Below are 11,966 nucleotides of genomic sequence, written 5' to 3'. Positions count from 1 at the left end.
ATTCTCAGTACCACATATCAATAAATAAATAAAATAAAGGTTCATCCACAACTAAAATATATATACTAAAAAAAAAAGGACAGGGCTGGGGTTGTGGCTCAGTAGAGTGCTTGCTTAGTATGTGTGTGGCACTGGGTTTGATTCTCAGCACTACACAAAAATAAGTAAAGTCCCACCAACAACTAATAAAATATTTAAAAGCAAGCAGGAAAGAAAAAATTTCCAAGATAAGGATAACCTAAAACAATTTGTGACCATTAAGTCAGCAGTACAGAATATACTTAAAGAAATACTACATTATTGATGAACTTAAAAACAAACAAACAAACAAACAAAAATCCCTAGAACTATTGAGTGGATGAAGCTAACTAGCAAAGCAGATAAACATAAAATTAAGATCAAATTAAATGTATGAAACAAAATAAAATGGCAGGAAATAATAAATATATCTACATAATAACTGAATGTAAATTGTTTGAATCCTCTAATGAAAAGACATAGACTGGCAGAGAGGATTGAAAGATAAGAACCAATATATACTGTTTGCAAGAAACTCATATTACAAGCAAATATATTCACAGGCTGAAAGTGAAAGGATGGAAAATGATATTCCATGTAAATGGAGTACAAAACCAAGCAGGAGTAGCTATCCTCATATCTGAAAAAGCAAATTTCCAGCAAAAATTAATCGGAGCAAGCAAGGAAGGTTATTACATACTGGTAAAGGGAATTATCCAGCAAGAAGATATAAAACTAGTAAACATTAGTGCCCCAAATGTTGGTCCATGTAAAGCAAACACTCCTTGGGATTCAGTCTGAGATAGATTCCAATAAGATAATGCTGGGTGACTTAAACACACCCCTCTCACCAACAGATAAGTCATCCAGACATAAAATCAATTAAGTCATTTCTGACCTAATTAATACTATAAATCAAATGGATCTAACAGACATTTATAGTGTATTCCACCCAATAGCAGTTGAGTTTACTTTATTCTCAGCATCTCAATGAAACTCTCTCCAAAATAGAAAGTATTTCAAGTTACAACGCAAGTCTTAGCAAATGTTTTTTAAAAATCGATTTGTACTTTGCATCTTATCAGATCACAATGGAATGAAATTAGAAATCAACCACAAGAAAAGTTATAGAAACCACATAAATATGTAGAGATTGATTAATACCATTTTGAACAAGAAATGAACCATAGATGAAATGAGAGGAAAAATTTAAAAGTTCCTAGAATCAAACAAGAATAGTGCTACAGGGCTGGGGTTGTTGCTCAGTGGTAGAGCACTCGCCTCGCATGTGCAAGACCCTGGGTTCGATCCTCAGCACCACATAAAAATAAATGAATTAATAAAAGGTATTGTGTCAAACTACAACTAAAAAAAAAAAAAAAAGAATAGTGCTACAATGTATCCAAATCTCCAAGACACTATGAGTGCAGTTCTAAGAGGAAAGTATGGCCCTAAATGCCTACATTTAAAAAATATAAAGGGTTTGGGGTTGTGGCTCAGTGGTACAGCGCTTGCGTAACATGTCTGAGGCACTGGGTTGAAGCTTCAGCAACATAAAAAAATAAATAAGGGTATTGTGTGCATCTACAACTAAAAAAATTTCTTTAAAAAAAAGATCCAAATAAACAATCTAATGTTACATCTCAAGACCCTAGAGAAGCAGTAACAAATGATTTTCAAAGCCAATAGAAGACAGGAAATAGTTAAGATCAGAGCTGAAATTGATACAATAGGGAATTTCAAAATTACAAAGTATCAATGTAACAAACAGTTCTTTGAAACAAGATTGTAAACCCTTAGCCAAACCAAAAAAAAAAAAAAAAGAGAGAGAGAGAAAGAAGACTCAAATTCACAAAACTAAAGATGAAAAAGGAAATATCACCATAGACACTTTTGAAATCCCAAGGATCGTTAGAAAATCTTTTGAAAATGTATACTTCAACAAACCGGAATATATAGAAAATTGACAAATTTCTAGTTACATGACATGCCCAAATTGAATCAGGAAGATATAAAAAAGCTAAGCCAACAATTATCAAGTAATAAAATTTAAATATCAATTAAAAGCTTTCCAACAAAGTAAAGTCCTGGACCAGACATATTTTTAGTAAACTTCTACCAGAACTCTAAAGACGAATTAACACCAATCTTCCCCAAATTAGTCTACAAAATTTAAAGGGAGGGAATGCACCAAGATATATTAAAAAAAATATTTTTAATTGTAGATATAGTTATTTTTATTTATTTTTATGTGATGCTGAGGATTGGACCCATAGCCTCACATATGTCAGGCAGGTGCTCTACCACTGAGCTACAATCCCAGCCCACACCCACCACTATATAATCTATGAAGCCAGTATAACCCCGATATCAAAAACAGACAAAGACGCATCCAGGAATAAAAATGATATGCCAATATCCCTAATGAACATAGATGAAAAAATCCTTAATAAAAGATTACCAAACTATATTTGAAACCACATTGAAATGATAGCACACCATGATCAAGTGAGTTTCATCCCAGAGATGTATGGTTGGTTCAACGTATGCAAAACAACAAATGCAATTTATTACATAAATAGAATCAAGGACAAAAATCACATGATTATCTCAATAGATGCAGAAACAGCATTTGATTAAAAATCAGCACCCATTAATGCTAAAAATACCAAAGAAACTAGTGATATAAGGAACTTACCTCAACATCATAAAGGCTATATATGTTAAACCCAAATCAAATATCATACTTAGTGGAGAAAAACTGAAACCATTTCCTCTAAAATCAGAAACAAAGAAAAAGATGTTTACTCTCAATACTCTCATTGAATACAGTTCTTGAAATTCTAGCCAGAGCAATCAGGCAAGAGAAAGAAATTAAAGGGATACAAATAGGAAAAGACATCAAATTATCTCTGTTTGCTGATGACATGATCCTATACTTAGAAGTCCCCTCCCCCCAACAAAAAGCCAGCAGAAGACTTCTAGAGCTGAGAAACAAATTTAGCAATGTAGCAGGATACAAAATCAACATATAAACATGAACAGCTTTCCTATATGTTGATAATGAATCTGCTAAGAAAGGAATCAGGAAAACAATTTCATTTTCAATAGCCTTTAAAATACCTGGGAATAAATTTAATCAAGGTGGTGAAAGACACCCTAAAATGGAAACTATAGAACACTGAATATAGAAATTGAAGAAGGTTTTAGAAGATGGAAAAACCTCCCATGTTCTTGGATAGGCAGAATTAATATTGCCCAAATGGCCATCCACCAAAAGCAACCTATAAATTCAATGCAATCCCCATCAAAATATCAATGACATTCTTCAGAGAACTAGAAAAAAGCAACCCCAAAATTCATTTGGAAGAATAAAAGACCCAAAATTGAAAAAAGCAATCCTGAGCAATAAGAGCAATGCTGGAGGCATCACAGTATCCGATGTAAAATTATACTACAGAACTTTAGGAACAAAAACAGCATGATAATGGCATCAAAATACACATGAAGACCAATGAAATAGACTAGAAGTCACACAGAGAAAAACTCATATAAAAAAGTCAGCTGATCCTTGAAAAAGGTACCACAAGCATACATTGGAGAAAAGATAATATTTTTAACAAACTGACTATCCATATGTAGAAGAATAAAACTAGATCCTTATCTTTTAACCTGTACCCCCCAAAAAAAGCAATTTGAAGTGGACCAATGGCCTAGAAATTAGACAAGAAAATCTGAAATTGCTAGGGAAAAAAAAAAAAACATAGGATCAACACTCCAATGTATTGGCATAGGCACTGTCTTTTTTCAATAAGACACCTAAAGTTCAAGAGATAAGACCAAGAATTCATTTCATGGAATCAAACTAAAAAGTTTCTGCATAGCAAAGGAAACAAGAATGTGAAGAGAGCACCTACAGAATGGGAGAAAAATCTGTATCACCTACCCCTTTACAGGCAATTAACATTCAGAGTACATTTTAAAAATATTTTTAGATGTTGGTGGACATTTATTTTATTAACTTATTTATATGCAGTGCAGAGAATTGAACCCAGTGCTTCACACATGCTAGGCAAGTGCTCTACCACTGAGCCACAACTCCAGCCCCAGGATATATTTTTAAAAACTCAAAAAAATTTAATGCCAAAAAAATCGCCTAATCAGTAAGTGGCCAAATGATCTAAAAAGACATTTCTCAAAGGAAGAAATACCAATGTTCAAAAAACATGAAAAATTTCAACCTCCTTACTAATCAGGGAAATGCAAATCAAAACTACACTGAGATTTCATCTCACTCTAGTTTGAATGGCAACCATCAAGAATATAAATAAAAATAATTACTGGCTAAGGTGTGGGGAAAAAAGTTACCCCTGTGTATTTTCGGTGCAAAATTGGTAAAACTAATTTGGAAAGCAGTATAAAGATTTCTCAAGAGACAAGGAATGGAATTACCATATGATCCAGCTATCTCACTCCTTGGCATTTATTCCAAAGAACTAAAGTAAGCATACTATATGATATATGCATACCAATATTTATAGCAATTTAATTCACAATAGACAAGTTATGGAAGCAGCATAGGTGACTGTCAACTGATAATCTGATAAAGAAAATGTGGTACATATACCCAATGAGATTTTATTCAGCTATAAAGAATGAAATTATGGCATTTGCTGGCAAATGGATGGATCTGGAGAATATCATGCTAAGTAAAATAAGCCAGAATCAGACAGTCAAGTGTTGAACGTTTCTTTTCATATGTGGAAGCTCAAGAGAGAGAAAAAAAGGAATAAAAGAAGGATCTTAGGAAAATAGAAGGGAAATCAATAGAGAAAGGGGATTGAAAGGGAGGGAGGTGGGAGGGCATGAGGAAGTCCTAGGGAATGAAATCTACCAAATTATGTTATGTCCATGTACAAATACACCTCAAGGAATCCTGTTTATATATGTAATCATAATGTGCTAATTAAAATAATAATAACAACAACAACAACAGAAGGGAGATAAGTAGAGTAAGGGGATATGGGAGGAAGGAGTGGAAGAAAAAAGTTACTAGGGAATGAAATTGATCAAACTATGTTATGTGCATGTATAGCATGGCATGATGTTTCCCACTATTACTTATTATTAAAATGCACCTGTTGAAAAGTGACTATAGAAATGTATCATGACAACAACCTCTTCATTCTCAGAGAAGTTTCTGATAAGACCAAAATTCCTGTGCAATTTTTTAGTGCATGACATGGCAAGTTTTTTCAAATATGGTGTCATCTCAATTTTCTAAAGGAACATGCAAATCTTAGTAAGATTTTTTTCCCCTCATCACCAAATAGCACCTTTCTTCATTGACCTTTACATTAATCTCAATATGTGACGAAATTTCTTCTTCCTTTATGTTCACGGTCTAAATCATTACTTACGACTCTGTTTCCTGCTCATCATGCCTGACCATAGTTATACTGGTGCCCTTAGGCACATTGAAAATTGAGATTTTTTCCCCTGTGCCAAATACAGACAAGAATCAGAATGATGGTGAATTTTTTAAAAAATTTTCTTATCAAAGTTGACATATCTGCCAGGGAGACAATATCCACATTGATGGTAGGCTAAGTAATTGTTCCACAAAGATTCCCATACCCTTGTCACCGAAACATGAATATGTTATGGTACATGGCCAAAGGCACTTTGAATGTACATTAACATTATAAAATAAAAGAAAATAAAGATATATGGGATTATCCAAGTGGACCCAAGCTAATGACATGAGAACTTAAAAGCAGAGAACTTTCTCTGACTGGAGGCAGGAGAGAGAGATGCAGCAGAAGGGGAAGTTAGACTCCAAGTATGAAAAGGACTCAAAATGTGTAGATCCACATGCAGGGACTGGAAGGAGGCCTTAAGAAAATCTGGCAGTGCCAACTGAATGACAGCAAGGAAGCACGGTCTCAGTCATATTACTGCAAAGAACTGAATTCTGCAGCAACTTGAATGAGCTGAGAAGATTCTCCTGAAAGCCTATGATAAGGTAACTGCCAGCTGAAAGCCTGATTTGAGCCTTGGGGTAAAGTGAGTCCAGAATCTAGCAGAATCATCTCATCCTTCACACCTATGGAAATATAGCTAATATTTATAGACATAATAAATGTGTGCTTCTTTAAACAACTAAATTTGTATCAATTTGCTTTAGCAGCCATAGAAAACTACCACAGCTTCCTAGAAAGACTACAGAGTTTATAAAAATTAAGTGTCTAAAATATCACAGTGACTTCATTGGTACTTCCTTATCTAATCACTCAAGAAGCAGATTTGGGGTTTTTTTTATGTTTTGTGGTGCTGGGAATTGAACCCAGGGCCTTGATACATGCAAGGTAAGCACTCTACCAACTGAGCTATATTCCCAGCCTGAGATTTTGGTTTTAAGTTCACATATTAATGTGTGGATTCAGTAGTCAGATTCAAAAAAGTTGTCAGATTAGAACCACTTCTTTTTCTAATTTCATCTGCTTTGTAATACCTCCTCTTTATTTCAGTATTATACCTCTACTTCAGGGAATAATATCAATAGAATCTGCACCAAATCAGACTCTTCTCACCTTTGGATTTGAAAACACTTTTAAAGTGTAATAAAGACACTCAAAGAGATGAAGATGTCTCTAAGCCTCACTGTAGAAACTGATTGATTACATGGTAGGAGCTGTTGCTGTCATAAGACATTCAGAGGAAGGCAGGACCTCTATGAAATTGGAACCCTTTGTGTCAGGTGAAAAGGCAGGGGAGTCTGGGCTATTTCTTCCTCTGGGAACAGAAGAGGCTGCTGTGAAGAGCTGACCAGCAGGTCAGTTTCAGTTTGGACAGGAGAGCACAGTAGGGAAGACCAAGGAGCAAGGGGAAGGACTCAGTAATGCAGGAAAATGCTGGGACTGGGAACAGGTTCTGGGTCAGAGGTAGAGTCAGTTCCTGAGAAGCCCTAGGGCTAAGGGCATGAGGAACCCAGACAAATGAGCCCCACAGCCTGAGTCTCATTCTCACCTTCCTTCGTTAAGCCTGCTTTGGTATTTGGCTACAGGGTCTTTATATGTTGTGATGTTGAAGTAGTAAGAAGAGAAATGAATTAAGAGATCCAAAATATGCCTCAGTCTGAAAGGAAAAGAAAAGTGTGGGCTGTAAAAGAATACAGACTGGGAGTTTTTTCTTGGCCCTGTTTCTTATGAACCATGTGAACTCAAGAAAATTGAAAAGTTCCACAAACTCAAGGTTTGTATCTGTGATGTGGGTTCAATGTTATCTTGTTCTCTGGCTCATGTATATATATGAAGTTTTACTGTTGGAATGTAAGTAACATATAAGAAATCTGTCCAATGCCAGCCTGTATGAGTCTCTTGACAGTTACTAGTAAATAATAATATATATTTTTATTGCAAGCATTACTGAGCTCCCTTCTTGGAAAGTTTTAGTTTAATTTTAATCCTGGGGATGTCAAGAGAATATGCAGTCCTCTAGAATATGGGACACCATTATCAGCTAGAATGTTTCTAAGCAAACAAAGGTTACTGAAGATCAATCAATCTATCTTTTGATCAATTGATCATGCTTGGGAGAATCTTCCCCAACTGGATACAACTCAAGACTCCTAGAAAATGTGTAAAATGCTTTCTCACTTGCATCAAAACATGTATCCTTCAGCTTTGAGTTTGCCAAATTATGCTCAAGATAAGCTAGTTTAAATACTCTATTAATAGAATGGACTCTGCTATGATTTGAATGTGTCCTCCAAACAAACATGTATTGGAAAGTTAATCCCTAGTGCAATGCTTTTGGGAGGTGGAGACTGATGAGCAATGATTGCACCATGAGGGCTCTCCAATCATTAATGGATTAATGCCACTATTCTGGGATTTATGTTATTATTCTGTGAGTAGGGATATTCTAAATGAAAGAGTAAGTTTAGGCCCCTTTTCTGTCCCTGTCATCCTCTCATCTTTTGCCATGGAATGATGTAGCAAGAAGCCTTGTTTCAAGCTAGATACAGTGGAGAACAGCTGTAATCCTAGTGACCTGGGAGGCTGAGGAAGGAGAATTCTAAGTTCAAGGCCAGCCTCAGCAAGTTGGTGAGACTCTATCTCAAAATAAAAAATATACTGCCAGGCGCCAAGGTGCATGCCTATAATCTCAGCGACTGGAGAGGCTGAGGCAGGAGGATCGAGAGTTCAAAGCCAGCCTCAGCAAAAGCAAGACACTAAGCAACTTTGTGAAACGCTTTCTCTAAATAAAATATGAAATAGGGCTGGGGATGTGGCTCAGTGGTCTAGTGTCCTTGAATTCAATCTCCAGTACCCACCCCAAAAGACAGAATTATCCTAATTTCACAGAAACTTGTAGGAAGTGATGTGTATAGAATATCTAGTTTGTACATCATGTTCAACTGCACTGGAGTAGAGAGAACACAGGGCACTTTCCATTCCTGCCCCAGGTAGAAACTTCTCTCTGGAGAAATTATCCTAAGCAAATACTAATAAGTAGTTTGTTTGTTTTTCCATTACAGGCTTTAGTCTTTCAACTGTAGTCACATCTTCTAGGAGGATGGTCCCTGCTCACCACTCAGAGCTTCATCTGAATAATCTTACCCAACTTAATTTAAAACCGATACCTCTGAAGGACTTGCATTTTCCCAATGCCCCAAATCACTTGCCTCAGGCAATTTATACTAGATGCTCTCCTCTAGATACATTTTCCCCCTACATCCTCACTCTTTCTTTTGACTTGTCCTTTAGATCTTATATCTCCCCATGTAATGTCTACTCCTAGATTCTAAAATTTATTGGGCATAGATAGGTCTTGTTTATTCTGTCATTCCTAGTTCAAGCATTCCTAGTTCAATTAATGTTAGAGTAATAAATGAGTTAGTGTGCAGTTGGTCTACTTTGTTACTATGTAATTATCCCATATTCTTGAATAATCTATCTAAAGTGTGTGTGTGTGTGTGTGTGTGTGTGTGTGTTTGTTTGTATTTGTACCAGGGATTGAACCCCCAGAGTGCTTAACCACTGAGCCACAGTCCTAGTTCTTTTTTCTGAGAGAAGTTCTCACTAAGTTGCTTAGGACCTAATTAAATTGCCAAGGCTGGCCTTGAACTTGTGATCCTCCTGCCTCAGCCTCCAAAACCACTGGGATTACAGGCATGTACCACTGTGTGCAGCTAAAGTGTGTATGCTTTAATCTTATAGGGCAATCGAGTAAAAGTGAATAGGGAATGCAATAACTAATCATTTTTTATCTTGTTTTATCTGTTTCATGATCCTCATTATTACATTGTCCCATTCTTTCATATGTCTAAGGAAATGCTTAATTTACTACCATGGTATCTTTTTCCAAATCACTAAATAAGATGGAGAGCTTCTCAATTTGATTTTCAAAATAAGCTGGGTATGGTGGCACATGCCTTTAATCCCAACAGCTTTGGGAGGCTGAGGCAGGAAGATCGAAAGTTTAAAGCCAGCCTCAGCAATTAACAAGGCCCTAAGCAACTTAGCAAGATCCTGTCTCAAAATAAAATATAAAAAGGGCTGGGGATGTGGCTCAGCGGTTGAGTGGCTCTAGGTTCAATCCCTGTTACAAAATAATAATAATAATAAACAAAATAATAAATCACTATTAAATCTCATATACAGAAAAAGGTTGAGCAATGTCATTCATAAACTTAGATTCTAAAGTTACTCAGATTTCTAATAAAAGGAACATTGCCTTAAACAAATTATTAAAATTACTACATAGAATATAAACACCAACATGTTACATGCTGTATTGTCTGCAGCCCCACCTTGACCTTACACTACTGATATTATGAACTTATCAATTTCCTAGAGATGGATCTGACTTAGACTTTACTAAGGGTGGGAAGAACTCCTGGATGTGGCCTTGGAGCGCACATTGGCCAGGGCACTAATGCAAGCCTTTGCTTCAGCTTTGGCTCAGGCTCTTTCTTCCTCATCTCTCAATGCTTCCTCATAGCAGGCTATAGGAACAGAATCATGGATCTAGGCCAAAAACTCCAGGACTTTCATCTTACTGGTTTCAGCATGAGCTCTTGGGTCCCACAGGAATTCGTAGCATGGAGGTTCACTGTTGGCCACCTGCCGATACTCCAGGTACTTTTCCTTCACTAAATCTCTGGTGATTAGCTTCCTGGGATCCCCAAAAGTGAAGTGTGCTCCTTTCCTTCATAGAATCCCATCATATTTAACACTTACCAGACTTGCTTCTCAGAGGCACAGTTTCCCTTTGTGAAGATCACAGCTAGGATAGTCATTAGCAGGCCATCTTGGGTACACTTCTTTACCCTTGCATCAGAGCTTGGTTCCAGTTTGTTGATGAGGACATAGATGTGCCTTTTGGGATCCACTTACTTCAACTCAAGGCCAAAGACCAACTCTAGGAGCTCAGAAACTCTCTTAAGGATCTCGGAAAAGTGGTTCTTGTGAATCTGGATATCATTTTTCAGTATTTCTGCCTTTGTGATGGGCCCCTTCATTTGAAGAGCAAGTAATGCATCAATGTTACTACCTTCTCATCTAAATGGCCTATGAGAAAGTTCTCAGTGGCCACTGGGCTTTCTGGGGATCTTGCCCTTTCCTCTATATTATTGTTTATACTTTCAACAGATCTTGTGAATAAAATAGCTGCAGTAGTGATGGTGGTAGATGGGATTCTACCAGGATCTTGGGGATTATAAAGTGTCTCAACAAGGCAACCATGAGGAATACCCTTGAAATGAACAGAAGAGGAATAGGCATAATCATCTTCCTTTGCTACAGTGACCTGATCATGCACTAGATCTTTAGATTCTTTTGGAGTCTGGTGGTGTTTTTCCCTGGCCTTGACTTTGCTCTTCTGACCTGAAGGCATGATGACTGTTCAGGTGCAGCAGGCAAAAGTAGATGATCTAGTGACCTGGAGAAGAATGGACTAGGTGTTTTGTTCTTCTTCACTAGAGAGACACACACTTTGGCTTTGTAGATGGGTCTTTTGCATGTTTTGTGGTGTGTGTGTGTGTGTGTGTGCGCGCGCGCATACATGTGCGCATGCTATTCAAGGAACCTATACGGCCTTGAATCTATGATCTGCTTGTCTCCTGCCTGAGACATAACTAGGATGTGTCATAGTTTGCTACCCACCACATCTGATTTCTGAGGAGAGGAAACAAGGCCTGGCAGGTCCCAGCTTTGAGGCAGGGGAATGTCTCTTTGTTCCCATTCAGTGTTTTCTGGGATTCTTCTACGCTGTTGCTTTGATGTTGACTCCTTATTTCAGTGTCATCATCTCCCTTCTATCCTGGAAAAGAAACTGAAGGAGAGTCTTATCTGATCATATCTACCTGGTGATACCCAGGATGACAGAAGAGCTCTGAGGAACACTGTTTATACTGGGGTCAGAATTAGGGTTCTCATTCTTCATTCAGGGTCCTCATCTTCGCTTCTGGCATGGCGTGGGCCTCCACCTTCTTCTGATGTGAAACCTATCTCCCAAGAGAAAGTACCATATCCCTGAGAATTCCAAAGCAGGAATTGAAAGAGCCCTCACCCTCACATAGCTCTCTGATAGTCCCTTGGTGCTTAAAGTGTGGGCAGGACTTTGCCCAACCTAAGCCTGGAGTGGATAGTTCCCTCAGGACTTAAGATCCTTTCCTTTTATATTCCTGTTCGGGGCCTGTGACTCCTGTTCTGAATTAAGATTGATACTCTGTTTCAGTGACCTTATCTCCCTGAGTTTCCACCAGGAGAAATCAGTATGTTTCATCAGGTGATCCTCCTTTAGGGCCCGTCAGGAATCTTTGAAGTCTACTCTGTTATGGGGAAGAAATAGCCTCAAGCTTCACTCAAAGTCCTTACATTACTTCTAAGCAAAGTGGGGAAATAGTTCCTCTGAAAACCAAATGCCAGTGTTACATTCAG

At 37.3% G+C, this 11,966-nt stretch overlaps 1 pseudogene; it reads right to left on the bottom strand.

Moving 5' to 3' along the window:
* Window positions 1-9,902: 9,902 nt before the first annotated feature.
* Window positions 9,903-10,920, bottom strand: LOC107144161 (annotated as a pseudogene).
* Between the last annotated feature and the right edge of the window lie 1,046 nt (window positions 10,921-11,966).

Source organism: Marmota marmota, unplaced genomic scaffold (genome assembly GCF_001458135.2).
Source record: "Marmota marmota marmota unplaced genomic scaffold, marMar, whole genome shotgun sequence".
Taxonomy (NCBI): Eukaryota; Metazoa; Chordata; class Mammalia; order Rodentia; family Sciuridae; genus Marmota; species Marmota marmota.
Note: the sequence above shows the minus strand (reverse complement) of the source record. Positions and strands in the feature narration are given on the sequence as shown.